The following is a 14017-nucleotide window of genomic DNA, read 5'->3' as shown; positions in this document are numbered from 1 at the left end:
GAAATAATTTTATCTTTTCTTTTCTATTTTATCTTACTCAGTAAATTCTATATTCATTGCCTATTCTTACTGTTATACAAAAACATGTGATTTTGCCCTATTCTTCTGGATCTGTTCCCACAGATCTTGGATTTTTCTATGCTTTATTTTTACTGTAACTTCCTTTGCTGTGAGTATGTGTGAGTGTGAGAAAATGTCTTCTCTATTTTTAAAAATTCTTTTTCATTTTCTTTTTTAAAAGAATTTTAAAAGAATAATCTAAGTTAAATCAGTCTGTACATAGTAGTAGGGACATAGTTCCCTTCAATGGGAAAAATTCCTGGTTGCAAAGAGATAACATAAAGTAATGAAACTGTTCAAGCCTAAAGAATCTTGATGTGTCATATCAGCAAATAGATTTACACCTGCCTACTCTGAGTAAACGATACTTTCACATTTAGATAATGAGTGTCCTTTCCTGAAACACAAGTAATCATTACATAGATTGAAATACTTCTGTGAAGAAATAAGTATGTCCTTTTAACTGGAAATGAATCCATAACACAGGACAGAAAAAGAAAGTATGCTTTCCCTAATAGATACGGTCTAGAGCTACTGAGATGAGTTTGAAGAGAAAGAAAACAATTTCTTTTGAAATTTTCACCATTATAATCATTCAGAAAACTTCAAAAAAATGCCTAATCATGTGTGATACTGTGCTATGTGGACTAAAAATAAAGTCTTAAACAACTTTTTAAGTACTTGTCATTTGGGATCTTTTAATTGGGCTTTGAGACACCATAGACAAACACATTTTAAAGCCTATTGTTATGTAAAATAGATAGCTAGTGGGAAGCAGCCTCATAGCACAGGGAGATCAGCTCGGTGCTTTGTGACCACCTAGAGAGGTGGGATAGGGAGGGCGAGAGGGAGGGAGACGCAAGAGGGAAGAGATATGGGGACATATGTATATGTATAACTGATTCACTTTGTTATAAAGCAGAAAGTAACACACCATTGTAAAGCAATTATGCTCTAATAAATATGTTAAAAAAATTTTAATCCCTTAATAAATACTGTTTAAGAAGAATGAAGAGGGAACATAAAATACCTGGAGCTCTAGATATCTGAGCCATAACAACTTAGAGACACAATTCAATAAACCTTGTGGGGATACAACAACAACAACAAAACCTATTGTTAAATGTACCATAATCACTATGTGTTCATAATTTACTCATTAATTCATTCATTATATTCTTGAGTGTGTCCTTTGCAACAGGCACTGTGCTATGCCCTCAAAGTTCAGCATTGTGAAATAAACTATTGGTTATCTACCCAGATGGATTTTTTCCTGTTTTTTTCACTAACAAAAAACTGAATGTGTTTAGGGTAATGTGATTAGATCAAAGCAAAAGAAAACTTGATCTTTTAGGGTTTTTAGCAACTAGAGTTGGCTGTGTGATATAGTATTGGTCAATAGGATGGAAGTGAATGTCTGCAGGAAGGGTCTTTCCACTTAAAGGTTTAGATTCAGCTGGCCCATGCTTTTGTCATTTGTCCTTTCCCCATTTTCCTGCCTAGAACTGGCATGCAGTGCCTGGGGCTGTAGCAGCCATCTTGTGATCATAAAGGTAAAAGGCAAAGATAGCGCAACAGAGAGATGAAAAAAAGCCTGGGTTCTTCATTACTTCCTTGAGTATCTGGACTATGTCTGGGCTACTTACTTCCAGATTTTTTGTTGTCTGAGAAAAAAAAATGCTTCTCTTGCTTAAGCTTCTCTTGCTTAAGTGTCTCTTATATGCAGCCAAATACAATCCAGGCTGATATGGTGAATAAAACATGCATGGTGTTTGACCTCAAGAAGCTGGCAGTTTTGCAGAAATTAAAAATAGGTTTTATTTCTCAAGTCAATTTCAGTTAATTATTGAAGCCTACCTTATAATGCACTTTGCTGTGTTGAAAATGATTCTGAAGCTGCCTGTAAGTTTATTGGCAAAGAGCACAGTGTAGAGTGATGGGAGGAGTGATTGATATACCATCCTTGGTAGAGGATACAAATGTCTATGTAAGTGAATCCTGATTACAGTTTTGCAAAGGATCACTGTATGAAACTCATACACTAAGTGAAGAATTTGAAAGCACAAAGGAAATAGAGACCTGGTATAAGCTCAGTGGTCTGTGTGTATTTGTGTCTGTGAATTATGTTTGGTTGATTCTAAACCTTTAAAAAATATTAAACAATTTATCTCCTGTTAATAGTATGGAAGGACACCAATTTAAAATAAAAAATTATGAACTAAATAGGGGCTAGGGAAGGGAGATGGGAGAGGGACATGACATTGTTTCTGTTCTTAAAACTTATTATCTGAGTAAAGAAATAAAACAAATATGTAATATGAATTAAAAATACTTAATATGCTTTATAGTGTATAGAATATAAAATCTGGAGTTCATTAATTCTGTTATGTAGGAAAATAAAGTTAGTTTACAGACAGAAAGTAAAATAAGGAAGGTCTCCTGGACACGATAGGTCTTGAGTAGATGAATTAGATGAATAGAAAAAAATGGAGAGAATATTTTTGAAGTTGAGAATGGTTTATACAGTAGCCATGGCAATATCAAAAGCAAGCCATGTATCTACAATAAATATATCAACTCTACTGGAGCAGAGATACCAGAAATCAGGGTTGCTAGATTCACAGAGCAAGATACAGGAAATATATTTGGGTGGGGCACAGACATAGCTGGGGATTTCCAAAGGTCACGTGAAAGGGTTTGAATTCTATAAATAGACAATAAAGAGATAATTTCTCTTCCATTCTTGTTGCATTTTAAAAGAAAGAATAGTTTCTTCGGAATTTGCCTGTTTATATCCTTCTGGCTTGGTCAAAGTGAGGCACAGAATTACAGAAGAATGAAATAATATATACCTGAAGTTTGCAGTTTAATTGGAAGTTTGAACATTTTAGTGCAAAATTTTGCATTCATATTTATCTCTCCACCCATTCTCAAATACAAAAATAAACATGACAAAACAATTTTTTTCTCTTTCCCTCCATCCCTTTCTTTCTATTTCACTCTTCCGGCTTCCTTTTTTATTTTAAGCAAAAAGTTTCTTGTACATCAAATAACTCTTTGAAAACAACATGCACTGAAGTGAAAGCAGGTCAGCCCTAAAGGAAAAGGCACACTTATTAGAGAACACGCAACTGTGAATAAAGAGAGGGAAGCCTTTCCTTCTATGAAGAAAAAGTTTCCTGAAAGGGCAAGGGGTTCTTTTGAACCCAGTGACAAGACTATCTCTGACAAGACTATCTCTTAAATCCCCAAAAGGTCATATAATAATTGAGATTCAGTGGGTTTTTTCTTTCTTTCCATTTTTTTTTTTAACAGCAACTTCTACTAAGTGAACCAGTAAAAGTTAAGCACTTAAATTAACCGAGCTGAGCATAGACCTAAACATCCCTAAGGCAGAAAATAACTTTTGCTTGGACTCTCCAAACTTTCATATCCCTGGTGACTATGAACACATGCCCCAAAGTCACTGCAGCTTAAATACAAAACACATGAGAAATTAGATGCAATTTCAAACTTTGGTTTCCACATTTCTAGAGCTTTTACTTTGGGACAACTTTGGAATTTTTTGATACCAAATTCCCCAAAGCCTAAAAATTCTAGCCCCACCCCCATTACTGATTTTAACTCTTCTCTCTGGGATCCATTTCTTGCCACCAGCACCTGCTTTTTTGCTTTGAGGACTTTAGTTATACTTTTTCCTTTACCTGGGTTGAGATTTTTACCTGGTAAAATACTAACTTCTTTCAGTACCTAGCTCAAATGCTGTGGCCCTTATTGAAGCTTCCTGGTATTATCTGGTTCTGTGTTCCTTGAAGAAAAGATCTTATATCTTATTTAGTTTTTTGTTCTTTAAAGCTTCTATCACAGGGTTTTGAACACAGCAGTTTTCTTACTAAAATTCATTAAGTGAGACTGCACCATACTCACAGTTTATCAAATTCTACCTCTATCCTTGACAAACATATTTAATGAGCACCTATTATTTTGAGTGAAAGATAAATGTGTGTATGCATACACAAATATGCACATATATATATATATATATTATCATTTCATCCATTTAATTGTTTCTACACATTTCAAGAGAAACAATAAGGAAAGGAAATGTGTTGGGCTAGGCAGGATTACAGAAAATATTTAGAAACCTGTAAATTGCTGCAAAATACAAAATGTGTTCTGTTTATTGGCATTATATTTTGAACCTTAAGGGCATAAAGGAAAATGAGTTATAAAGAATAGACCAGCTAATACAGAAAGATAAATAATATTTGGTCTATATTATGACCATTAGTAGAAATCTACCTACTTATAACAGTTTAGGCTCCCTATGAATCACTAGAGGAGATATGTGTGTGTGTGTGTGTACGTGTGTATTGCATATTTATATATATAAAACATAGGACTGTATGTATACACACATGTATTTCTTATGCTTATATGACCCCTCTTTATATAAAACATATAAACAAGAAGCGGTTTGCAAGTAATATGCAATTCAACAGAGAAACAGAAAGTTCCCATCTTTCATAAATAATGTCTTTTTGAAAATGAGTTTGAAAGCAATGTGAATCAGCATCATACAACTAGAGAAGATGACATTGACATTGGTTTAATTGTTTCTGGATATGTAACAATCAAACTTTTTTCTCTTGTAGTGTTTGTCTCCTAAAGGTAAAGAACTTTGATTTATGATGGCTGTCCTGGAAAAGGCAGATATTGATAGAAAATTATTGGCACTAGAGAAGGGTCATGGAATTAGAGAAAATTAAACTATAAAATGTAAAAGGTGCTATATAATGAGGAAAGATGCTTGGTTTTTTGTGGTATAATTCACATAACATAAAATTTACCATTTTAACTATTTGAGCGTAAATTTACTTGCATTTACCACATACACAATGTTGTGAAACCATCGCCGTTATCTAGTTCTAGAAGGAAATCCTGCAGTCTCTCCCATTTCTCCCCTCTCCAGACCCTTGAAACCACTAATCATTTTTTCCTCTATGAATTTGCTTGTTATAGAGATTTCACATGAATGGAATCATACAATATGTGAACTTTTGTGTCTGGCTTCTTTCAATTAGCAATATTCATTCATTTGATACATGTATCAGTACTTCATTCATTTTTATGGCTGAATAATATAGCATTGAATGTATAGATCACATTTTGCTTATCCATTCAATAGTTGATGGACATTTAAGTTGTTTCCATCTTTGGCTGTTATAAATAGTTCTGCTGTGAGCATTCATATACAAGTTTTTGTTGAACACCTATTTTCATTTCTTTAGTATATATATCTATATATCTATATATCTATATCTATATATATATCTAGGAGTAGCACTGCTGAGTATATGGTAATACTTGCTACTGTACTGAGGGACTGGAAAACATTTTTTCTCAAGTTGTAAAGTTAGGTTATTGATTTGAGATCTCTTTATTAATGTAGGCATTTTATCTGTACATTTTCTCTGAGCACTGCCTTCACTACATTTCATAAGCTTTGGTATGTTGTGTTTTTGTTTTAATCATTGTTTGCCCAGTAATACAGATTTATTATTATTTTTATGAATTTATTTAAAATAATGTAGAAAAGAAGAAGTGGAGTTACCAACAAAAAATACAATAATATGGCTTTGATATTTACATATGTGTTTACCTATACCAGAGATCTTCAAGCTACTGTCTAGTGCCCTTTAATTTCAGCCTGAAAGACTGCCTTTAGCATTTGTTCTAGGGAGGTCCAGTATTATAAAACTCCTTCAGCTTTTGTTTAGGTGAGCATGTCTTAATTTATCCTTTATTTTTAAAGGAGAGTTTAACTGTATATAGAATTCTTGGTTAACAAGTTCTTTTCTTCAAACATGTCCTTCCACTTCCTTGTGGCCACCCTGATTTCAAATGAAAAATCTCTTATTACACATGATGAGTTGCTTCTCTTAACTTTCAACCTCCTCCCTTTGTCTTTGTTTTCTAACAGTTTGATTACAATGTGTCTAGCTGTGAGTCTCTGAGTTTATCTTTCTTGAATTTTATTGAGCTTCTTGGATTTGTAGACTCATGCATTTCATCAGTTTTGAAACAGTTTTGGTCATTATTTCTTCAAATATTTTTTCTGTCCTTTTCTCTCTCTCTTCTTCTGGGATTCCCATAATGGCTATGCTGGTGTTCTTGATGATGTCTCACAGTTCCCTTAGGCTTAGTTAGCTTTTCTTTAATCTTTTTGTTTCTATTTCTCACAATTGATCATTTCAATTGTCCTATCTTCAGATTCACTTTTTCTTTCTTCTGCCTGCTCAGAACTGATGTTGATCCCCTCTACTAAAATTTTCATTCCAATTAGTGTGCTTTTCAGCTCCAAAATTTCTGCTTTGTTCTTTTTTATATTTTCTACCTGTTTGTTGATATTTCCATTTTGATCCTATGTTATTTTCCTGTTTTTCTTTAGTTTTTGTCCATGTTTTTCTTAAACTCTTTGAGTGTACTTTAGATAGTTGCTTTAAAGTCTTTTCTAGTAAGGCCAAAATCTGGGCTTCCTCAAGGGTAATTTCTGTCAACTTATTTTGTTCCTTTGAATGGGCCATACTTTCCTGTTTCTTTGTGTACATTGTGATTATTTTTTCTTGTTGAAAACTAGGCATTTTAGTATTATAATGTGGCTACTTTGGAAATAAAATTCACTCCTTTCTCAGGTTTTCCTGTTTCTTAATTTTTATTTTGAAAGGCAATGATAGTCCTTTTTAGTGACTTTTCCAAACTGTTTTTGCAAAGACTATATTCCTTATGTGTGGTCAATGAAGTCTCTGTTCCTTTAGCTCATGATTAGCCAATATTTGACAGATATGGTCAAAAACTCTCTTGAATGCCAGGAGCATTTTAAGTTGCTTTTTTCTTGATTCAGTGTTCACTTAGTTGCTCTAAACCTTTTACTATTTTCCAGAGTCTGACAAAGTTAGTTGTGATAGTTTCTACTTGTTTTTCAATGTTTCTGTGAGGATTGAGAGCATGGAGTTGTCTACTCCAGCACTTTGTTGACCTTCTTCATTTTGGATGAATTATTTTGTTGAATATTAAGTTGTTTTATGATTTTTTTCTTTCAGCATTTTAAATACGTCATCCCACTGCTTCTAACCTCCATCTTTTCTGATAAGAAATCAGTTTTTCATCTTATTGAAGATCCTTTGTATATGATGAATCACCTCTCTCTTGCTTCTTTCAAGATTCTCTAACTTTAACTTTTGACAGTTTGTTTATAATATGTCTAGGTGTGGATCTGTTTGTGTTTATTTTGCTTTGAATTCATTGACCTTCTTGGATTTGCAGATTCACATCTTCAGATTTGGGGTTTTACCATTATTTCTTCAACTAGTCTTTCTGAACTTTTTTCTCTTTCCTTTCTTCTCTTCCCATGCTCCCATTATGTGTATGTTGGTACACTCAATAGTATCCTAGAGTTTTTCGTGGGCTCTGTTCAATTTTCATTATTCAATCTTCTTTTTGCTCCTCCAGCTCGATAATTTAAATTGACCTGTTTTTAGTTCATTGATACTTTCTTCTGTGTGCTCTGAGCTGTTACTGAACTCCTCTAGCAAATTTTTCATTTCAGTTATTATACTTTTTGCTCCAGAATTTCTATTTGGTTTCTTCATATACTTTCTATCTCTTCTTATATTCTCGATTTGGTGAAATATTGCTCTCCTTTGTTCCTTCAGTTCTTTGTGCATGATTTTTCCTTTACCTCTTTGAGCATACTTAAGAGAGTTGATTTAAAAGTCTTTTTCTAGCATATGTAATGTTTAGGCTCCCTTCAGGACTGTATCTGTTAATTAATTTGTGTGTGTATTTGTGTGTGCAAGGGCTATACTTTTATTGTTTCATTGCCTGCCTTATTATTTCTTTAAAAAACTGATTGTTTTGAATATTTTAACATGATAAATCTAGAACTCAGTTTCTCCCCTCTCCCTAGAGCTTGTTGTTGCTACTAGTTGTGGGTTGTAGTTTGATTGTATAGTGACTTTTCTAAAGTATTTTTGTAAAGACTGCTTTCTTTATCATTCATAGCCACTTAATTTTTTTTTCTGTTAGCTTACTAGTTAGCTAGTAATTCTACAGGGGTTTCCTTAAATGCCTGTGGCCAAAACAACAACAACTACTACAACAAAATAACCTCTCCTGGTCTTTGCAGATTAACCCTGTGTTGGAGCACTCCTTTAGTGCTTATCCAGTTTGTTTACCACTTTTCCTTAGCTTTCACTTTCTGCTTACATGGAGCCTAAATGTCAGCCAGAGGTGAAAGCTTATGGTCTTCTCAGGTCTTTACTGAGCGTGTGTCTGGTCCTGGGCATGTGTGTGGCCTTCTAGATTCTCCAGTATGTGCAATATCTTTTAAAAGATTTTACTCCCACTGTATTCCCTTTCTCAGACTTTTCCTTCCCATGTTTTTTGGTCTGTTTACTGCTTGTTATGGCTTTTATCCCTTGCTCTAAGGAATGTGGCTAGTATATGTGCCTTTCAGTGCTTTCAATAAACAGTTCCTGGGAGTATCCTTCATTCTTGAGCAAGCTCTGAGTCAATGTAAGACAAAGGACAGTTTCTGAGCTGATCCCTCAAGTCAAAATATACAACCAAAATTCTTTGAGGACAAGGTCTGTATTTCTCCCTCTAACATCAACAAGAGGTACCAGAAGTTACCACTTTATTTCCACCACCCAGCTGGGGGGTGGTGAGGGATGGTAAGAAGGTAATTTAAATACCGCAATACTTTCTTGCATACTTTCAAAAGCTTCTTTCTTCATTCAGCACTCCCTTGATTCTTTTTAAATTTTCTTATTAGGTTCCAGGATTTTCCCAAACTTGATTCTGTTTTTACCAGCTTAATCATTGCTTTAGTGGAAACCATTTTGGAGTTTCCGACTCTGTTATTTTCAGTGACATCACCCCCAAAAGGTAACTTTTATATGATTAATAAAAAAAGAAGAAAAAAAAAAGAAATGTTAAGAAGAAAAGAGAATAAGGGCATTTTGGTGGATGTACCAATTAGAATGATTTTTTGAAATTGTCAGTGAGGAAATATGCCATCCCAGACAAGAAGTCTATGTGGTTGGTATTGAGAAATAGGTACATGGGTACTGAAGACTTCCCTATGATGTTCAGAAATAGGATGGGGCATTGTGGAGGTTAACAAAAATTATTAAGGGCACACATTTCTACAGTCAGCATGTAATTTAAACTCTGAGTTATACAGGTGATTTGTTCTTTCTGTGTTTTATTATCTTGACAAAATCAAATTAAGTTAAATCCAATTCTTCCAAAATATTATTTCCCCCAAATCTTCCTACAAACAAAAATGAGCATATATCTTATGCTTTCTTCTCTGTCTCTCTTTCTCAGCTATGAAATTCTGATTCTAAATTAGATTAGAGCCTATGTGAGCAAACAAACTGAAACTCTATTGGCTTTTGGTTATATTCATTTCTCCTTGTGAGGTTATCTAACCTTTTTAGTTCTAAACAGTCACTGTGTCCAACTCAGCTCATCTGCAATATTTAATAAACGGTGCTAACATGCAATATTTTTTTACTTTTTGTTGAAAAATGAATTTAAATGTAAAAGCGCTTATTAGGTAGTAAGGGTTTATTATTGCCTGCCAAATAACAATCGTAAAGGATGACCATGTTTAAAGTTTTATTACTGACTTGCTTTTCTCATTATTAAGCTACACCTTTCCTATGCAATACTGAGTTATATAGTTATTCCAACTAGAAGATGTTGAATAAAGGGGTGTCACTTGGGTAGTTTTTGCTTTAGAAGTTCTTTTGGTTCAGGGTTAGCAGTAGCATAGATTACTCACAGCCTCTTCTTTGGATGTACAAAGGTAGGACAGTTCAAACATTTTTGAAGCTTTTTTTTTTTTTTTTTAGTTCAATTAATTAATTAATTAATTTTTGCTGTGTTGGGTCTTTGTTTCTGTGCGAGGGCTTTCTCTAGTTGTGGCAAGCGGGGGCCACTCTTCATCGCAGTGCGCAGGCCTCTCACTATCATGGCTTCTCTTGTTGTGGAGCACAGGCTCCAGACGTGCAGGCTCAGTAGTTGTGGCTCACGGGCCTAGTTGCTCCGTGGCATGTGGGATCCTCCCAGACCAGGGCTCGAACCCATGTCCCCTGCATTAGCAGGCAGATTCCCAACCACTGTGCCACCAGGGAAGCCCCCCCCCGCCTTTTTTTAATCTACACCCTGAAAAGGAAATGTTACTGGGGTAAAGAGAGACATTTCATGAATACTTGTGTCAGCACAGGAGCATGTTATTTTAGAGGACAAACATTTAAGAGTTTTTTTTGTTGTAAGATGAAGCTACACTGAGCATTTTTTTTAATACCATAAAAAACAGATGAAGAGAAGATGCGTCTCTTAATTCTAATATTTTTCCTTTTCCTGCAGTGCTTCCCAGGAGTCAGTTTTAGAGCTGAGTCTCCTGCTACATTGCCTTGTTATTAATGATTCTACTTTCTCAGTGGTCCAGATGGAGCTATAATCATTTCCTTCCTGTTGGTCTTCAGTTCAGTGAGAAGATGAGTGAAATAGATATATCTGTCCTCAAATAGGCAACAGTGCCTCACCTTCCTCTTGTGCCCCAGTTTCTCTCTGTCAAAAGGAGTATTTTTGTTTTCATTTAGTGCAAAAGAAGGAAAAGAAATTTCGTCCTTGTTGAATATGTTAGTCCAGAGTAAAGCCAATTACCCTGTCTTATTAGATGGCTGGGAGTAGAGAGCAATATTTAAACATTTACTGAGTGATGCATTACTTCCTAAGAACAGGAGGCAAGGACATCCAGGGCACTGTATTAAATAATTTTCTTTTGTATTCAGAATTTGAGAAAAAATACTTTCCCAAAGTTCTGGACACACAGTGGCTTCCAAGTCTCTGTGCTTTTGAAGTATAAATAGTACAATAACTATTGGGATCCTTGTTCTATGAAACCTGTGATTCAAAAGTGGGATATGGACTATTATAAAATTACAACTAATGGGCCTAATTGATATTCAATGTGAATGAAATCACCAGCAGCATCCTGATTGTCTTAAATTGATTTAGGCCTTATCAAAAACATAAAATTGGGTTAAATCAAGGATTGACTTTGAATGAAAGCTTTGAGTTTTGACAGTAAAGATTTTACCTATCAGGAGAAAATAAAGATACTAAAATGCTTTTTTTTTTTTTGGCCAATGTGCCAGTTATAACTATTATTGCAGTAATAATATCTGTAAGAATTGTGGTATAAGATGGAGTTTTTTGAATATCCTTGAGAATGTACAGAAACAAAATAATAATGTCAACTCCTTTAACTGTAAGCTCAAGTCACAGTCTGAAAAGCCAGAGTTTATCTACAACAACTTCAAGCTGTCGTAAAGGCCCCACTAGCACTTGGGCCTTATGGTCCAGCAGATCCGATGGTATTTGAAATGTTTATGGCAAGTGGAGATGCTGTATGGAATCTCTGACAAGCACTAATAGAAGAATCATGGCTCAGTGTTCTAGGATTTTGGAGAAAATCTATGCTGTCTCTTATAGCTGTTTTGAGAAAGAGCCACTGAATTACTACTGGGCCTTGATAGCAATTGAATTCTTAACCATGGGACATCCATCCATGTGGCCTGAGCTTTCCATCATAAGCTGGGTGTTGTCTGACACATTTGGCCATAAATTTGGGCATGCTCATCATTAATACATCATAAAATGAAAATGGTCTACAAGAGTCTGAACTCAGATAGGTCCTGAAAGTATGAGTGATTTGCATATGCTGGTACCACTCAAAAGTGGGCAGCTATAGTGCAGGCATACCTTGGAGATACTGTAAGTTCAGTTCCAGACCACCACAACAAAATGAAAATCACAATAAAGCTAGCCACACAAATTTTGGGGTTTCTCAATGCATATAAAAGCTATGTTTATACCTCATTGTAGTTTATTAAGTGTGTAATAACATTATATCTAAAAAAAAGTACATACTTAACTAAAAAATACTTTATTGCTAAAAAATGCTAACCATTATCTGAGCCTTCAGCAAGTCATAATCTTTTTGCAATAGTAACATCAAAGATCACTGATCACAAATCACCATAACAAATAGAACAATAATAATAAAAGTTTGAAATATTGCAAGAACTATCAAGATGTGACACAGAGACATGAAGCAAGCACAAGCTGTTGGGAAAATGGTGCTAATAGACTTGCTCAATGCAGTATTGCTACAAACGTTCAATTTATAAAAAATGCAGTAAAGCGAAGTGCAATAAAATGATGTATGCCTGTACTACAGCTCCTCTCAGGGGTGTTCTCCGAATGACAGTAGTGAAGAGTTCCTCCCAGTTGAAAAAACTTCAAGCAATACATATGGTTGTCCACTATGCCTAGAACGAAGGATAGCTAGAGGTAAAGATTTTCATTAACTTATGCATAATTGCTAATGATCTGTCTGGATGGTCAGGGACTTGAAAGAAACATGATCTGATAGTCAGCAATAGGTAAGTCTGGGGAAGAGGTGGATGGACCTCTCAGAATGGGCACAGATTGTGAAGGTATTTGTGACCCATGTGAATGCTGATCAAAGTTCATCTACTCCAGAGGAGGTTCTTAATAATCAGGTGGACATAATGATCCATTTTGTGGATAATCTTTTTCACCACCATGTAATAAGTTGGTCTTTCCCCATAATTTATCAGCCAGAAGTTACAGCATTAATAGATATATGGAATGGCTTACAGAAGACTCAGTTTCAGTGCCAGTTAGGAGAGAACACCAGGAGAAGTTGAGGTTCTTTTATACAGGATGAGTATATACTTGGAAGCAGAGACCATTATATGATGCTATCCCTGCCAGAGTGAAAAGACATGGACCTGGGAGTCAAGGGATGGCCATGAAAGTGGATTTTCTCACTATTATACCCAATAAACCTCTTGCAGAATATTTACTTCCAGTCCCAACCACCTTGAAGTGTGCTGGTTTGGAAATCTTAGTCTCTAAACCAGGCATGCTTCAACTATGGGACACCAGATGGTTCCATTGAATTGGAAGATGTGACTGCTACCTGGCCCATTTGGGATCTTTATGGCACTGAATCAATAGAAAGAGGTGTTATTGTACTTGTTGGAATGCTTTATCCAAATTGCCGAAGGGGAATTGGGTTGCTGCTACACAGTGGTGATATACAGGACGAAATCTGAAAACCAGAGGATCTGCTATGGTGTTTCCTAGTACTTCCACGCTCAATGATAAAGGTTAATGAGAAACTATGGTAGTGAAAAACATTAAACGTGGCAGCTTAATTGAGAACTCAGGTCTTTCCAGAAAGATTTGCCTCACTCCAGCAGACAAAGAACCCTGACCAGCAGAAGTTCTAGCTGAAGGCAGGGGAAATATCAAATGGGTAGTGGAAGAATGGAAGGAATTTATCAATTATATCCTTGTGATCAATTACAGAGATGAGGAGTATAGTAGCTTCATATACAAGTTTTTGCTTATTATACATATGCATTTATTGATATATACTTACAATTTTCTTCTTCTCTCGCCTCCTTCTTATTTTTATTTCATATAGAAGTTGTTGGAAGTTAACTTTAAAATTTAGTCTTTAGTTAACAGAATATTCCCTGGAACTGTGGTAGTATTTGAGGAGTATTTATTGAAGCCAGTAACTGATAAAATGACTGTTAGGACTGTTTCTCCTCATTTGGGGGAGCAAGTAAGAACTTCTTTACTTTTAAAAAGGATTAACTTGATTTTGTTAGGTGAAAATATAAAGCTGTTTTGTTATTGTTAAGAAGTAAAAATATGTGTAGAAAGGTGAATGTGGAAGCTGAGGAGTTAAATTGTGAACTGTGCCAGTTATCAATTTATTGTCTGCCAGTTCCCAAGTCACCCTCATTATTTACTGTGTGAGAACAGAGATGGGCCCTGT

Source organism: Mesoplodon bidens (assembly GCF_964165515.1).
Source record: "Mesoplodon bidens genome assembly, chromosome: 8".
Taxonomy (NCBI): domain Eukaryota; kingdom Metazoa; phylum Chordata; class Mammalia; order Artiodactyla; family Ziphiidae; genus Mesoplodon; species Mesoplodon bidens.
Note: the sequence above shows the minus strand (reverse complement) of the source record.